The sequence below is a fragment of the Sorex fumeus genome, unplaced genomic scaffold (assembly GCF_029834395.1).
Source record: "Sorex fumeus unplaced genomic scaffold, SorFum_2.1 ptg000070l, whole genome shotgun sequence".
Lineage (NCBI taxonomy): Eukaryota > Metazoa > Chordata > Mammalia > Eulipotyphla > Soricidae > Sorex > Sorex fumeus.
This window is the reverse complement of record NW_026606127.1, coordinates 2,883,210-2,898,277: the sequence shown is the minus strand read 5'-3', so window position 1 is coordinate 2,898,277 and position 15,068 is coordinate 2,883,210. Positions and strand designations below refer to the sequence as shown.

The 15,068-nt window shown below is 39.3% G+C and overlaps 1 pseudogene; it reads right to left on the bottom strand.

Moving 5' to 3' along the window:
* Positions 1-1,854: 1,854 nt before the first annotated feature.
* On the bottom strand, positions 1,855-1,948 carry LOC130037087 (uncharacterized; annotated as a pseudogene).
* Positions 1,949-15,068: the final 13,120 nt, after the last annotated feature.

Here is a 15,068-nt window from a genome sequence, read left to right as displayed (position 1 = left end):
ATCATATGGCAAGTACTTTAAGTACTATGGTGAATAGGAGGTGTGAGAGTGGGTAACTTGTTTTGTGCCTGATTGTATTCTGAGATTCTAGTTCATTGATTTCTGCTCCAAGTCTTTGGTTTTTCCCCCTTGAAAATAATGCTTGCCGTGGGTTTGTGGTAATTTGCTTTGACTAGATTGAGGAAAGTACTTTCAAATCCAATTTTGTTGAGAGTTTTTCATCATGAATGGGTGCTGGATCTTATCAAATGCTTTATCTACATCTATTGATATGATCATATGACTTTTATCTTTATTTTATTGAGATGGTGTATTCTGTTGATTGACTAGAGAATGTTAAGCCATCCTTGCATCCCCAAGTTAAACCTATTTGGTCATAGTGTGTGATCTTTTGTTGAGTTTCTGGATTCTCTTTGCTGGTATTTTCTTGAAAATCTTTGTATCTGTATTCATCAAGGAAATAGGTCTGTAATTTTCTTTTTTTGTGGTGTCTCTATCGATTTGAGTATTAGGGTGATCTTTGCCTCATAGAAACTATTTGGGAGTATTTCTGTTTCTTCAATTCCTGGAAAATCTTAAAAATGTTGGAAGCAGTTCCTCTTTAAAGGTTTGAAATAGTTCACTATTGAATCCATCTGGGCCATGGATTCTGTTTGCAGGGATACTTTTGACCATCATTTCAATTTCCTTGTTAGTGATAGGTTCAAGTATTCCAAATCTTCTTGGTTCAGCCTTGGGAGGTAATTGGAATCCAATAATTTATCAATTTATTCAAAATTCTCTCATTTCCTGCTGCAAAGAATCTCAATATAATCTCTGATGATCCTATGTATTTCTGTAGTTTCTATTAGGATAACCCCCTTTGCATTTCTGATTTGATTTATTAGAATTCTTTCTCTTTGTTTTTTTGAGAGGCTTCTCATGGTTTATTGATCTTATTTATTTTCTCAAAGAACCAGCTTTTGCTTTTATTGGTCTTTTGGATTGTATTTTGGGATTGTAGCTCATTGATGTCTGATACAAGTTTTATTATTTCCTTCCTCCAGCCTATTTTGGACTACTTTTGTTGGTCATTTTACAAAATCTTGACCTCTAATTTATTCATGTAGGCCCTTTCTTTCTTCCTAATGAATTCTGGCAGATCTATAATCTTTCCTCTTAACACTGCTTTTGCTGTGTCCCACAAGTTATGGTAGCTCGTGTCCTCATTCTCATTTGTTTCTGGAAATTTTTTATTTCCTCTTTGATTTCTTCCCTAAGCCAATGGTTGTTCATTACTCCCCTTAAAGAAAATATTTCCTTGCTGAGCTTCAGTCTGTTTGATCTATGGAGAAGTGTCAAAGAAGTGTTGAAATCTCCTTCTAGTATTGTGTTGCTATCAATGTTTTTCTATAAGTCAATTAGAAGTTGTTTTTAAGTATTTTCCTGGTCTGTCATTAGGATCATATACATTGAGGAGGGTGAGTTCTTTCTGATGTACATATCCCATGATCATTAAGAAATGACCTTCACTGTCTCTGATAATCTTTAGCCTGAAGTCCATGTGGTCTGATACTAGTATCGCCACTCCAGCTTTGTGGAGGTGATATTTTCTTGAAAACTTGTTTCCCAGACTTTTACTTTTAGCCCATGGGTGCTTTGATTGTTCAGACGTGTTTCTTGCAGGCAGCAGAATGAATGTTGGTTTCAGTTTTCTAATTCATCTTCCCATTCTGTGCCTCTGAATTGGCACATTTAGTCCATTGACATTGAGAGAGATTGTTGTGGTGTGGATTTGTGCTCTCTTTATGTAGAATTTTTGTACTTGTGGGGATTGTCTTAGCTTAAAGTAGACCTGTTCATTCTTCTTGCAACAAAAATATGGAATGCTTTACAAGTTTGCATATCATCTCTGTGCAAGGACCATGCTCATCATTTTATCATTTCAATTTTAGTATATGTGTTAAACTTAGTAGGAGTTAATTTTTCCATATTTTTCTCTTCTTATTACTTTGAGTGTTGTCCTTCCTCACTCCTATGGCAGACAATGATTCCTAATCAAGGAATGTATTTCAAAGCAGCATGAATAAATAGATTTAGAAATTTAATGTCCCAGAAAGAAAAATATGGTTTTTACCATATTATCTTTTACCATACCCTAGGCATCAGTTTTACAAAATAATTCTTTTGGAAGATGGTATATGAGGTTGTTTAATGTCGTTCCTTGAAACCTTAATTAAGACCATTAAACTAGAGCCTTTTGCTGTTTTCACCTCAGTCCCGTGTACTTCTCCAGGAAAAGGTGGATGGTGTTGTCTGCACTTTGACCACCTTGAATGTATGTAGGATTTTTTTCCTGAAGGATGAGCTGAGAAGCATATTGATGATTTCATTCCACCTTATTACAAGTTCAACTTGAACGGAAGGTGAGACTCATATGGCTCTTATAAAGGACAGAACAAAGGGTCTCAGTGAAGTTTAATGGCCAACTCACATTAACAACATAGATGACTCATAGTAACCTGTGTGCATCTTTGTGTATAGTGAGTTTCATATCTACTGATAGAGATTCTCAGTCATGACACATGGGCAAAACGGATCTGTAATTAAAATCTAGTTCTCTGAGCAGAGTGAGGTCTCTGACGTGATTGAACAAGTTTGTAGTAATTTATTACTAAGCACATAAGTATTTTCAATGATGCGTACTTTTCGATCTAAAATTAATTCCAAATATGTCTAAAACAACAGTCTCCTGACCTCGCACCTGGCTTTCCTCACTGGGGCCCCTTGGAGATGGCGGGGTGAGATTCCCTCACCGCCCTGAGCATAGACCCGGCAGCTGAAGACCTCTGCAACCAGCCATAGGTACGCTTAAGACCACTCTTCCCAAGCTTGAAGGAGCCTCATGCATGAAGGAACTGGAAGAGGAACCCAAATGTGCGGGACCGGGGGATGAGATCTCCATGGCTGCTCAGATCAAGACTGTGTCCCCTCCTTCCAGATCCTCCATCTTCTAGTAATTAAGTGTTAAAACCACGATCTACCCCTGGATCCATGTAATGCCATCAATAGCCAACATCCAGAGACTGGATCTTATTTAGAAGAGAGTAACTCTGATTGTCCAGTTCTCACTCTCAGAGAACCTGGTAGGCTTCTGCGAGTATCTTGCCCGCATGGCGGAGTCTTTGTTTCTGGTCACTGTTTCTTTTGAGGTACAGAAGCTGCTTAATTTAAGATAGTTCCCTTTGTTTATCTCTGTTTCCAGTTGCTTGGCAAGTTGCATGTTATATTTGAAGATACCTTTAGCTTCAATGTCGTGGAGGGATTTGCCGACCTTGTCATCACTCTACCTGAGGGATTCTGGTGTGATGTTGATGACTTTGACCTATTTTTATCTGACTTTTGTGCATGGTGTTAGGTAGAGGTTTGAGCCATTTTTTTTTTTTTGCATATAGCTGTCCAGTTTTTTCTGCACCGTTTGTTTAGAAGGACTCTCTTGAACCACTTCACATTTCTTGCTCCCTTATCAAAGATTAGATGATTATATATTTGAGGGTGTGTGTCAGTATATTCAATCCTTTTCCATTGGTCTGCAGCTGAGCCTTTGTTTCAGTCCCATGCTGTTCTCATTATTATCGTTTGTAGTAGAGTTTGAGGTTGGGGAAGGTGATGCCTCCATCGTCTTTTCCCCAAGAATTGCTTTAGCTATTCGTGTGCGTTTGTTGTTCCATGTGAATTTCAGGAGTGCTTGATCAATTTCTTTGAAGAATGTCATGGGTATCTTTATAGGGATCAAGTTGAATTTTTACAATGCTTCTTGGAGAATTGCCATTTTGACAATGTTAATTCTCCCATTCCATAAGCAGGAGATATGTTTCCATTTCCTCGTGTCATTTTTTAATTTCTTATTGTATAGGTGCTTTACCTCCTTAGTTAAGCTGATTCCAAGGTTCTTGATTTTCTGAGGCACGATTGTGAGTGGGATTGCTTTTTCATGTCACTTTCTTCTCTCTCATTATTTGCATATAAATAAGCCATAGACTTTTGGGTATTGAGTTTATAGCCTGCAATTTTACTATAAAAGTCTATTGCCTCTAGGAGTTTTTTCGTAGAGATTTTAGTATTCTCTAAATATAGTATGATATCTTCTGTGAATAGTGAGAGATTATTTCTACCTTTCATACATGAAAAACCCTAAATATCTTTTTCTTATCTATTTTCTATTCCAAGTACTTCCAGTACTACATTGAACAGAAGTGCCAAAATGAATTTTTACTTAGCACATTCTGTCTGTAAATTTCTATGCTAAGAACAGTGGAAGAAACAGTGATATCTTAGTAATTTACAAGTAAATTATGAAGACAGATAATTTAAAAGAATTTCTTTGTATAAATTTCCAAAATGTTTAGCTTTTATTAAATATATTAAGAATAAATCATAGGTCTTGATTATACCGTGAAGATTATTTTCATGTTAGAAGTTACCCTTCTAAAATGCAAGAAAGAGACACATTTTGAAAATGTTGATTATTCGTTCATTCATTCAATGAATGTTTGTAGTCTGGTTGTGCAGTGCCTGCAGAAAGTCAACCTGTACCCTCAGGTGAGTGCATCAACAGTCTGATGGTGTCTTCATGCTTCCCGATAACCTCAAATGGCCACTGTGCCTCTGGCTGGCTCCCAACAACTCAGGACTACATTTCCCGAGAAATTAAACTCCCGAAAGATATGTGGGAGCCATGTTAACAAACCACCCCTGGCTCAGCTATACAAGCTAATGGATTGGTCTTGTTTCAGAGACCCATAGACAAATCTGGAAGATATCAACAGTCACAGTTAACCTTGGAACTGCAAAAGGCTGAAGACACTAGGGTAAATCGGAGGGAGGCAGGTTAGTTTGGTGCCCACCCAACCAGAACCCAGTGCAGCCACTTTCTCCCACAATACAAAATCGCCACCATGCCCTCCTCTGGTTTCCACCGTCTCAGGATGGCTCTCACTGAAACATAACAGCTGAAAATTCGGATATGTGTGTTTTGTGACTGAAATCTCCAGGCTTTCTCTGGGCAGGATGGGCATCCTACACTCACTGCCCTGTACTTATGGAAGCCTCAGCAGTCATTTCCATACCTCAAAGCTACTCCAACCTTACCTTCCTGATAAAAATGCTCAATTCCTTGAACAAAGATGATGACCTCTTAGTACCTGTATGAGACCCTTAATGCACAAAATAAAAAGGAAACAAAGAGAAAGAATCAAAGATCCTGCCATAGAGACAGGCTGGGAGTGGGGGTAGTTTGTTGGGGGATGGTTTTAGGGAACCAGGAATATTGGTTTAGGGAAATGTACACTAGAGGAAGGATGGAAGTTGGATCGTTGTATGACTGGAAGCAAATTATGAATAGATTTGTAATGGTCTATATCACAGATATTCAATAAAACATTAAAAATACTGATGGAACTTTAAAACCCAGCATAACTATTTTTGTGTTCTCTGTAGGAAAAAAAAATGTTACTCACCTGTGTGCCAATAGCTTGTAGAAAACTAAACCCAAAGATATATCAATGACTGCCTTTGGCATGAATACTGTAATTGCAGCTATGTTATGTTTTAGAATCAGTTCGTGGACAAGACGCCAAGAGGAGCAGTGGCAAAGTGCATCAATGTTGAATGGATAATGTTTCAGGAGCTTGCAAGGGAGATGCGAAGCTTTGGCATGAGAAAAGGGAAGAAACAGAAGAGTGAATTACTAATAAGTATCATGAGAAAAATGCAAGGGAGAACATTTCCTGGCAAGTGTCACACTCTGTTGAGCTTTTCGTGAGGATAAGCATTAGAAAGTATCTTTCCCATTTAGTGGTAAAAAGGTTACTTTGATGGGTATATTTAAAATTTACTTTATCGATTAGAATCACTAAGAGATTCACAGTTACAAAGTTGCTCATAACTGAGTTTCAGTCATTTAATGTTCTAGAACCTTTCCAGTATATTGGGGCATTTTTGAAGGAATATCCCTGGTGCGAGGACTAGGGCATCTGAATCTTAACTCATTTCACCAAATATATGATCTGTACTCACATGTTTTACACTGTCTCCCCTGCTCTTTGATTTATGTTTTCATGCAATATTTCCTTGTGAACCTCACTTCAAGTGAGGCTCCCTATTTAAGACAAGTACATGTTTCTGACATTACATATTTTTTGGTTGCTGGGAGAGTCTCTAAAGCAATGCTCAGGAGGTGTGGGGGCCCTACAGACAATTCTCAGAAAACGTGGCCATGGTGCTTGGGGTCCTCCTATGCTATACAGCCTTTGATACTCTGGCAATCATGTGGTGCTGGGAGTCAAATTGAGTGCATGTGACACAAGTTCCATAAGCACTACACTATCTCCTGCAGCCCTGGGTATTAGATTTATGTCAGCATTCTGAGGTCCTCCCTTTTGTCAGAAAGCAGAGACTTGTGCAGGAGAAAGTGGAAGAGACATTAGGGTTTAGCTAGGTTCACTGAGTAGCTGGTGATACCATTAAGATTGGAACATAAAGTAAAAATAAAACAAGAGCCCCATGCCTTTTCCCGCTGAACTCGACACCCTCCACAGGGGGACACCTGCGGGGAACACCTGCAGCAGCTCCTTGGGACTGTCCATCACCAAATCAGCGCCTCCCCTCCAGGTGGGTAGGGGGAGCACAAGCCAGGTTCACCACTCCTCACCCCCAGCTCCCCGCATTTTCCTGCAGAACTGGACACCCTCCAGAAGGGGACACTTGAGGCAGCTCCATGGGATTTTCCATCCCTCCTCCTACATTCCAGGAACCTGGGTGGGAGTGACCCTGGGATGGGCCAGGGGCGTGGCCACCATATAGGGGTGTGTCCTCCCAGAAGTGGGCGTGGCCTTCTCCTGGGTGGCCAGCCGCAGTTATATTTCCCAATCTGGGCACTCAGGACTTTCATCTCTCACTTTGTCGCCTAATACCGACTAAAAATGTCTGACCACCTCTACTAGAATACAACAACATTCCACTCGCCTACTCCATTTCTAAGAAAAGACCTGTATGAAATGTGCTGTACAAGCTCAAAACTAAAAAGTACCTCCTCCAAAGCGCAAATCTCCACCACAAGGAGAATATGAAGAAAAGAAAAATTCTCAATCGAGGTTGTCCACAATTGCGCTCTCATTGATAAAGAATTCCAGGATAAAATGCAGAGGGTGTTCAAGGATCTACTCAAAGAATCAATGGAAGAGATATCCAATGACTAAAATAAGAAATGAAAGAAACAATAGAACAGAGAGTCAAGAAAATACAGGAAGAAAAGAGAACAGAATTTTAAAAAGCTACAAAAAGAAGAGTCACAAATAAAGGATTCAGTGGATGAAATTAAAAAGTTAGTAAGTGCCCTTAGCAATAGGATAAGTGCAGCTGAAGAGAGGATCAGCGAGCTTGAAGATGAGCAACAGAACTCCCACTGGGTAGAATAAGCAATAGGAAAAGACATCAAAATGACTCTAAGGAGAATCAGAGACCTAGGGGATGACGCCAAGAGGAACAACATTACAATCATTGGAGTACTAGAAGGAAAGGGAAACAACCCCAATGAAAAAGCTAGAGTAAAAGAAACCATTGCTGAAAAGTTCCCAGCTTTAAGGAAAGCAGACATCCAGTTCCAAGGAGCCAGAAGGGTACCAGCTAAAGGAGACCCCAGAAAAAAACACTCCAAGCATATCATATTCAGAACAATGGATGCTGTGGACAGAGACACAATATTACAAGCAGCAAGGTCAAAGAAGGAAATTACATACAAAGGAGCACCCCTTAGATTCACAGCAGACCTATCAGTGGAAATCCTCCAAACCCGAAGGCAATGGTTGTATATAGTGAAAAAATTCAAAGAAATGAACGCCTCACCGATAATACTCTATCCAGCTAAACTCTAACTCAAATTCGATGTGAACGATACACCACTTTTTAGATAAACACAAACTCAGGAACTTCATACACTCAAAACCAAATCTAAAAGAAGAAGTAAAGGGGCTCCTGTAAGATAAGAAGGAAAACACGTGTAAATCAACTCCTAAAGGAAGATGGCACAAAACCCCATGACAATAATCTCCCTTAATGTCAATGGTCTAAATGCACCTACAAAGAGACACAGAGTGGCAAAATGGGGTCAGGAACTGAAACCAGCATTCTGCTGTCTACAAGAAACTCATCTGAACAATCAGAGCAAACACAGACTCAAAGTGAAAGGATGGAAAACAATCCTGCAAGCAAACATCTCCCTCACAAAAGCTGGGATGGCCATACTAATATCCGACAACATTAATTTCAGGCTGAAAAAGATTAGAAGGGACAGCGAGGGCCACTTTCTCTTCATCAAGGTATACATTCCACATGAAGAAATCATACTCTTAAATGTATATGTACCTAATGAAGGAACAGCTAGATACTTAAAACAACTGCTAACAGATTTTAAAGAGGACAGTGCTAGCAACACCATAGTAGATGAAGACTTCAACATCGCCTTATCACCTCTGAATAGATCAACAAGAACAAAACTCAGCAAGGAAACATTGTCTTTGAATGAAGTAATAGAAGAGATAGGACTTATAGACCTATACAGGGCTTTACACGCCCCAAAGAAAGAATACACATTCTTCTCCAGTGCGCATGGAACATTTTCCAAAATAGACTATGTGCTAGGCCACAAAACATACCTCAATAGAATCAGGAAGATAGAAAGAGTATCAACAATCTTTTCAGACCATGATGCACTGAGGATAGATGTGAATCACACACAGACACGGACAACCAAATCGAACACCTGGAAACTAAACAAGTCACTGCTGAACAATGTGTGGGTCAGGAAGGACGTCAAGGAAGAAATCAAATGATACCTGGAAACAAATGAGAACGAAGACACGAACTACCAGAGCTTATGGGATGCAGCTAAAGCCCTATTAAGGGGAAAATTCATAGCTCTGCAAGCATATCTAAGGACGGAAGAAAAGATGCACATAAGCAACTTATTTCACAGCTCAAGTTCTTATAAAAGGATCAAGAAAAGGATCCTACATTGGGCAGAAGGAAAAAGATCTAAAACTTAGAGCAGAAATCAACGACATGGAAACCTAAGAAACAATCCGAAAGATCAAAGAAACCAAGAGCTGGTTCTTTGAGAAAATAAACAAGGTAGATATACCACTAGCAACACTCACAAAGAAACAGAGAGAGAAAACACTAATACACCGAATCAGAAATAAAAATAGAGATATCACAATGGAATCCAAGGAAATTCAAAGGATCATCAGATACTACATTGAAAGTCTGTATGCCAAGAAAAAAGAGTAGTTAGAAGAAATGGATAACTTCCTGGATTACTAAAATCTCCCAAAGATGAGTCAAGAAGATATAAAATACCTGAATAGACCTAGTCACATAAATGAAATTGAAACTGTAATCAAAATTCTTCCCAAAAACAAAAACCCAGGTCCAGATGGAATCACTACCGAATTTTTCAAAACTTTTAAAGAGGATCTACTGCCCGTCCTTCTCAAACTTTTCCAGGAAATTGAAAAAACAGAAACTCTCCCAAACAGTTTCTATGAAGCCCATATCTCTCTAATACCAAATGGAAACAAAGACACCATGAGAGAAAAAAACTACAGGCCGATATCACTGATGAACCCGGATGAGAAGATTCTGAACAAAATACTAGCAAATAGAATTCAACAACTCATCAAAAAGATCATACACCATGACCAAGTGGGATTCATCCCGGGCGATGCAAGGATGGTTTAACATTCGGAAATCAATCAACATAATCCATCATATCAACAAAAGAAAAGATAAAAATCATATGATCATATCAATAGATGCAGAGAAAGCAATTGACAAGATCCAGCATCCGTTTATTATGAAAACCCTCGCCAAATTGGGGATAGAGGGGACTTACCCCAATATATTTAAATCCAGCTACCACAAGCATACAGCAAGCATCATCCTCAAAGGGGAAAATCTGAGAGCGTTCCGCCTAAGATCAGGAACGAGATAAGGTTCCGACTCTTTCAACTGGTGTTGAACATAGTACTGGAAATACTAGCAATAGCAATTAGGCAAGCAAAAGAGATTAAGGCCATCCAAATAGTTAAGGAAGAAATCAAGCTCTCACTATTCGCAAATGATATGATACTATACTTAAAGAACCATAAAACCTCTACCAAGAAACTCCTAGAAATAATACACTCGAGAGTAAAGTTAAAGGTATAAAATAAATACCAAAAAATCCATGGCTTTACTATACACAAATAGTGAGAGAGAAGAAAATGACAAGATGAAAACAATCCCATTCACAATTGTGTGCCAGAAAATCAACTACCTAGGAATTAATTTAACTAAGCAAGTAAAGGAACTTTACAAAGAAAACTACAAAACGCTGCTTCTTGAAATAAAAGAGGATGCGAGGAAATGGAAAAATATCCCCTGTTCATGGATCTGGAGAATTAATATTGTCAAAATGGCAATACATCCAATAGCACTGTAGAAATTCAATGTGATCCCTATTAGGATACGCATGACATTCTTCAAAGAATTGGAGCAAACACTCCTGAAATTTATATGGAACAATAAACCCCCATGATGAGCTAAAGCAATTCTTGGGAAAAAGAAAATGGGAGGAATTAACCTCCTGAACCGCAAACTTTACTAAAAGTAGTAATAATTAAAACAGCCTGATACTTGCTACATGCATAGCATACTTTTTCTTAGATTTTTTGATTTTTCTAGGATATATTGATCATCTTTTTTTAAAAATTTTTTTATTAGTGAAACACCATGAGGTACAGTTGTAGATTTACAAATTTTTGTGCTTGGGTTTGATTATACAATGATCAGATACCCATCCCTCCACCAGTGCCCAATTTCCACCACCATGGATAATATCCCCCCAACCACCATACGCCCATCCTCCCTGCCTCTGTGGCAGGGCAATCCCCTGTGTTCTCTCTCTCCTTTTGGGTGTTGTAGTCTGCAAAAGAGGCATTGAGTGGCAAACATGTTCAGTCCGTAGTCCACTTTCGACACGCATCTCCCCTCCTGGGAGGATCCTCCAAACACCCTTTATTTGGTGTTCCCTTCTCTATCTGAACTGCCCTTTCCTCTAGAATGCCCGACTGGCCACTAAGCTATGGAGTAATCCTCCTGGTGCTGATCTCAGCTATTCTTGGCTATTAATCTCGTATTTTGTTACTTTATATCCCCCAGATGAATGCAATCTTTCTGTGTCTATCCCTCTCTTTCTGACTCATTTCTCTTAGCATGATACTTTCCATGTTGTACCACTTGTATGTAAATTTCATGACTTCATCTTTTCTAAGAGCTACATAGTACTCCAATGTGTAGATGTACCAAAGTTTCTTTAACCAGTCATCTCTTCTTGGGCATTCAGGTTTCTTCCAGTTTCTGGCTATTGTATAGAGTGGTGCAATGAACAAACACGTGCAGATATCACTTCGACTATACATTTTTGCCTTTCTGGGATATATTCCCAGGAGTGGTATTGCTGGGTCAAATGGGAGCTCAATTTCTAATTTTTTGAGAATCGTCCATACTGTTTTCCAGAAGGGCTGAACCAGTCGACATTCCCACTAACAGTGAAGGAGAGTCCCTTTCTCGCCACATCCGCGCCAGCATCAGTTGCTTTTGTTCTTTTGAATGTGGGCCAGTCTCTGAGGTGTGAGATGGTATCTCATTGTGGTTTTGATCTGCATCTCCCTGATGATTAATCATGTAGAGCATTTTCTCATGTGCTTTTTTTGCCATTCGGATTTCTTCTTTGAGAAAGTTTCTATTCATTTCATTGCCCCATTTTTTGATGGGGTTGGATGTTTTCTTCTTGTGGATTTTAACCAGTATTTTGTATATCCTGGATATCAACCCCTTGTCACATGTGTATTCGGCGAATATCCTTTCCCATTCTGTAGACTGTCTTTTTATTTTGGTCACTGTTTCTTTGGAGGTGCAGAAGCTTCTTAGTTTAAGATAGTCCCATTTATCCATTTATCTATCTCTGTTTTCACTTGCTCAGACAGTGGCGTGGCATCTTTTTTTTTTCACTATTAGGATTTTATTTGATTTTTAACAACTGCAAACTTTTTGCATAGTAAAAATTCCCTCAAATTTATGCACTTTTGTATTTTTTTTGCAATTTTTTTAACATGAACTATTACATTATATACTTATTGCTGGAGCTATAGCCCAGCGGTAGGGCATTTGCACTGCAAGTGGCCGGCCTGGCCAATCTGGGTTAAATTGCTCTGTCCCTCTTAGAGAGCCCGACAAGCTACCGAGAGTATCTCGCCAGCATGGTGAAGCCTGGTAAGCTACCCATGACGTATTCAATATGATTTTGCAAAGCCTTCATAGAAGATTCCATGAATCTCGCAATCCTCCCAGGAAAAAGTTCTTTCCTCTGGAGCCTGATATTGCCAGAGAAGGCATTTAAGAGAATGAGGCTCTCAGGATATACTGAAAATATTCCTGCAAATACAGTAACAACAAGTCTCACAATGGAGATGTTACCGGGCCTGCTAGAGCTAATCGATGAACAACTGGAGGACAGTGCTATAGATCTACTTACTCTTATTAGGATTATATTTATATTATATGCCTGAAGTTATGTCTACTTTTTTTCCCCTTTATTTTATTTTATTTTTTTTTTACAGTTGTAAATTTACAATTTTTTGTGCTTTGGTTTCAATTATACAATGATCAGATACCCATCCCTCCACCAGTGCCCATTTTCCACCACCATGGATAATATCCCCCCCGACCCCCATCCCCCCATCCCCCCCTACCTCTGTGGCAGGGCAATCCCCTGTGTTCTCTCTCTCCTTTTGGGTGTTGTGGTCTGCAAAAGAGGCATTGAGTGGCAAACATGTTCAGTCCATAGTCCACTTTCGACATGCATCTCCCCTCCTGGGAGGGTCCTCCAAACACCCTTTATTTGGTGCTCCCTTCTCTGTCTGAGCTGCCTTTTTCTCTAGAATGCCCGACTGGCCACTAAGCTATGGAGTAATCCTCCTGGTGCTGATCTCAGCTATTCTTGGCTATTAATCTCATATTTTGTTACTTTATATCCCCCAGATAGATGCAATATTTCTATGTCTATCCCTCTCTTTCTGACTCATTTCGCTTAGCATGATACTTTCCATGTTGTACCACCTGTATGTAAATTTCATGACTGCATCTTTTCTAAGAGCTACATAGTACTCCATTGTGTAGATGTACCAAAGTTTCTTTAACCAGTTATCTGTTCTTGGGCATTCAGGTTTCTTCCAGTTTCTGGCTATTTTAAAGAGTGCTGCAATGAACAAACAAGTGCAGATATCACTTCGACTATACATTTTTGCCTTTCTGGGATATATTCCCAGGAGTGGTATTGCTGGGTCAAATGGGAGCTCAATTTTTTTTTTATTTATTTTTTTATTTTTTTAATAAATTTATTTTTTTTATTAGTGAAACACCATGAGGTGCAGTTGTAGACTTACAAATTTTTGTGCTTGGGTTTCCTTAGAATTTTTTTCCCTTTATTTTATTTTATTTTTTTTTACAGTTATAGATTTACAGTTTTTTGTGCTTTGGTTTCAATTATAGAATGATCAGATACCCATCCCTCCACCAGTGCCCATTTTCCACCACCATGGATAATATCCCTCCCACCCCCATACCCCCATCCCCCCTGTCTCTGTGGCAGGGCAATCCCCTGTGTTCTCTCTCTCCTTTTGGGTGTTGTGGTCTGCAAAAGAGGCATTGAGGGGCAAACATGTTCAGTCCATAGTCTACTTTCAACATGCATCTCCCCTCCTGGGAGGATCCTCCAAACATCCTTTATTTGGTGCTCCCTTCTCTATCTGAACAGCACTTTCCTCTAGGATACCCGGCTGGCCTCTAAGTTATGGTGTAATCCTCCTGGTGCTGATCTCAGCTATTCTTGGGTATTAATCTCATACTTTGTTACTTTATATCCCCCAGATGAATGCAATCTTTCTATGTCTATCCCTCTCTTTCTGACTCATTTCGCTTAGCATGATACTTTTCATATTGTACCACTTGTATGTAAATTTCATGACTTCATCTTTTCTAAGAGCTACATAGTACTCCATTGTGTAGATGTACCAAAGTTTCTTTAACCAGTCATCTGTTCTTGGGCATTCAGGTTTCTTCCAGTTTCTGGCTATTGTAAAGAGTGCTGCAATGAACAAACAAGTGCAGATGTCACTTCGACTATACATTTTTGCCTCTCTGGGATATATTCCCAGGAGTGGTATTGCTGGGTCAAATGGGAGCTCAATTTCTAATTTTTTGAGAATCGTCCATACTGTTTTCCAGAAGGGCTGAACCAGTCGACATTCCCACTAACAGTGAAGGAGAGTCCCTTTCGCCACATCCGCGCCAGCATCAGTTGCTTCTGTTCTTTTGAATGTGGGCCAGTCTCTGAGGTGCGAGAAGGTATCTCATTGTGGTTTTGATCTGCATCTCCCTGATGATTAATGATGTAGAGCATTTTCTCATGTGCTTTTTTGCCATTCGGATTTCTTCTTTGGGAAAGTTTCTATTCATTTCATTGCCCCATTTTTTGATGGGGTTGGATGTTTTCTTCTTGTGGAGTTTAACCAATATTTTGTATATCCTGGATATCAACCCATTGTCATATGTGTATTCGGCGAATATCCTTTCCCATTCTATAGACTGTCTTTGTATTTTGGTCACTGTTTCTTTGGAGGTGCAGAAGCTTCTTAGTTTAAGATAGTTCCATTCATCTATCTCTGTTTTCACTTGCTCTGCCAGTGGCGTGGGGTCTTTGAAGATACGATTAGCTTCAATGTCATGGAGGGTTTTGCCAACTTTGTCTTCAATGTACCTTATGGTTTCTGGTCTGATCTTTAGGTCTTTAATCCATTTTGATCTTACTTTTGTACATGGTGTTAGGCAGAGTTCTGAGCCCATTTTTTTGCATGTAGTCGTCCAGTGATGCCAGCAAAATTTGTTAAAGAGGCTTTCCTTACTCCACATCACATTACTTGCACCTTGAT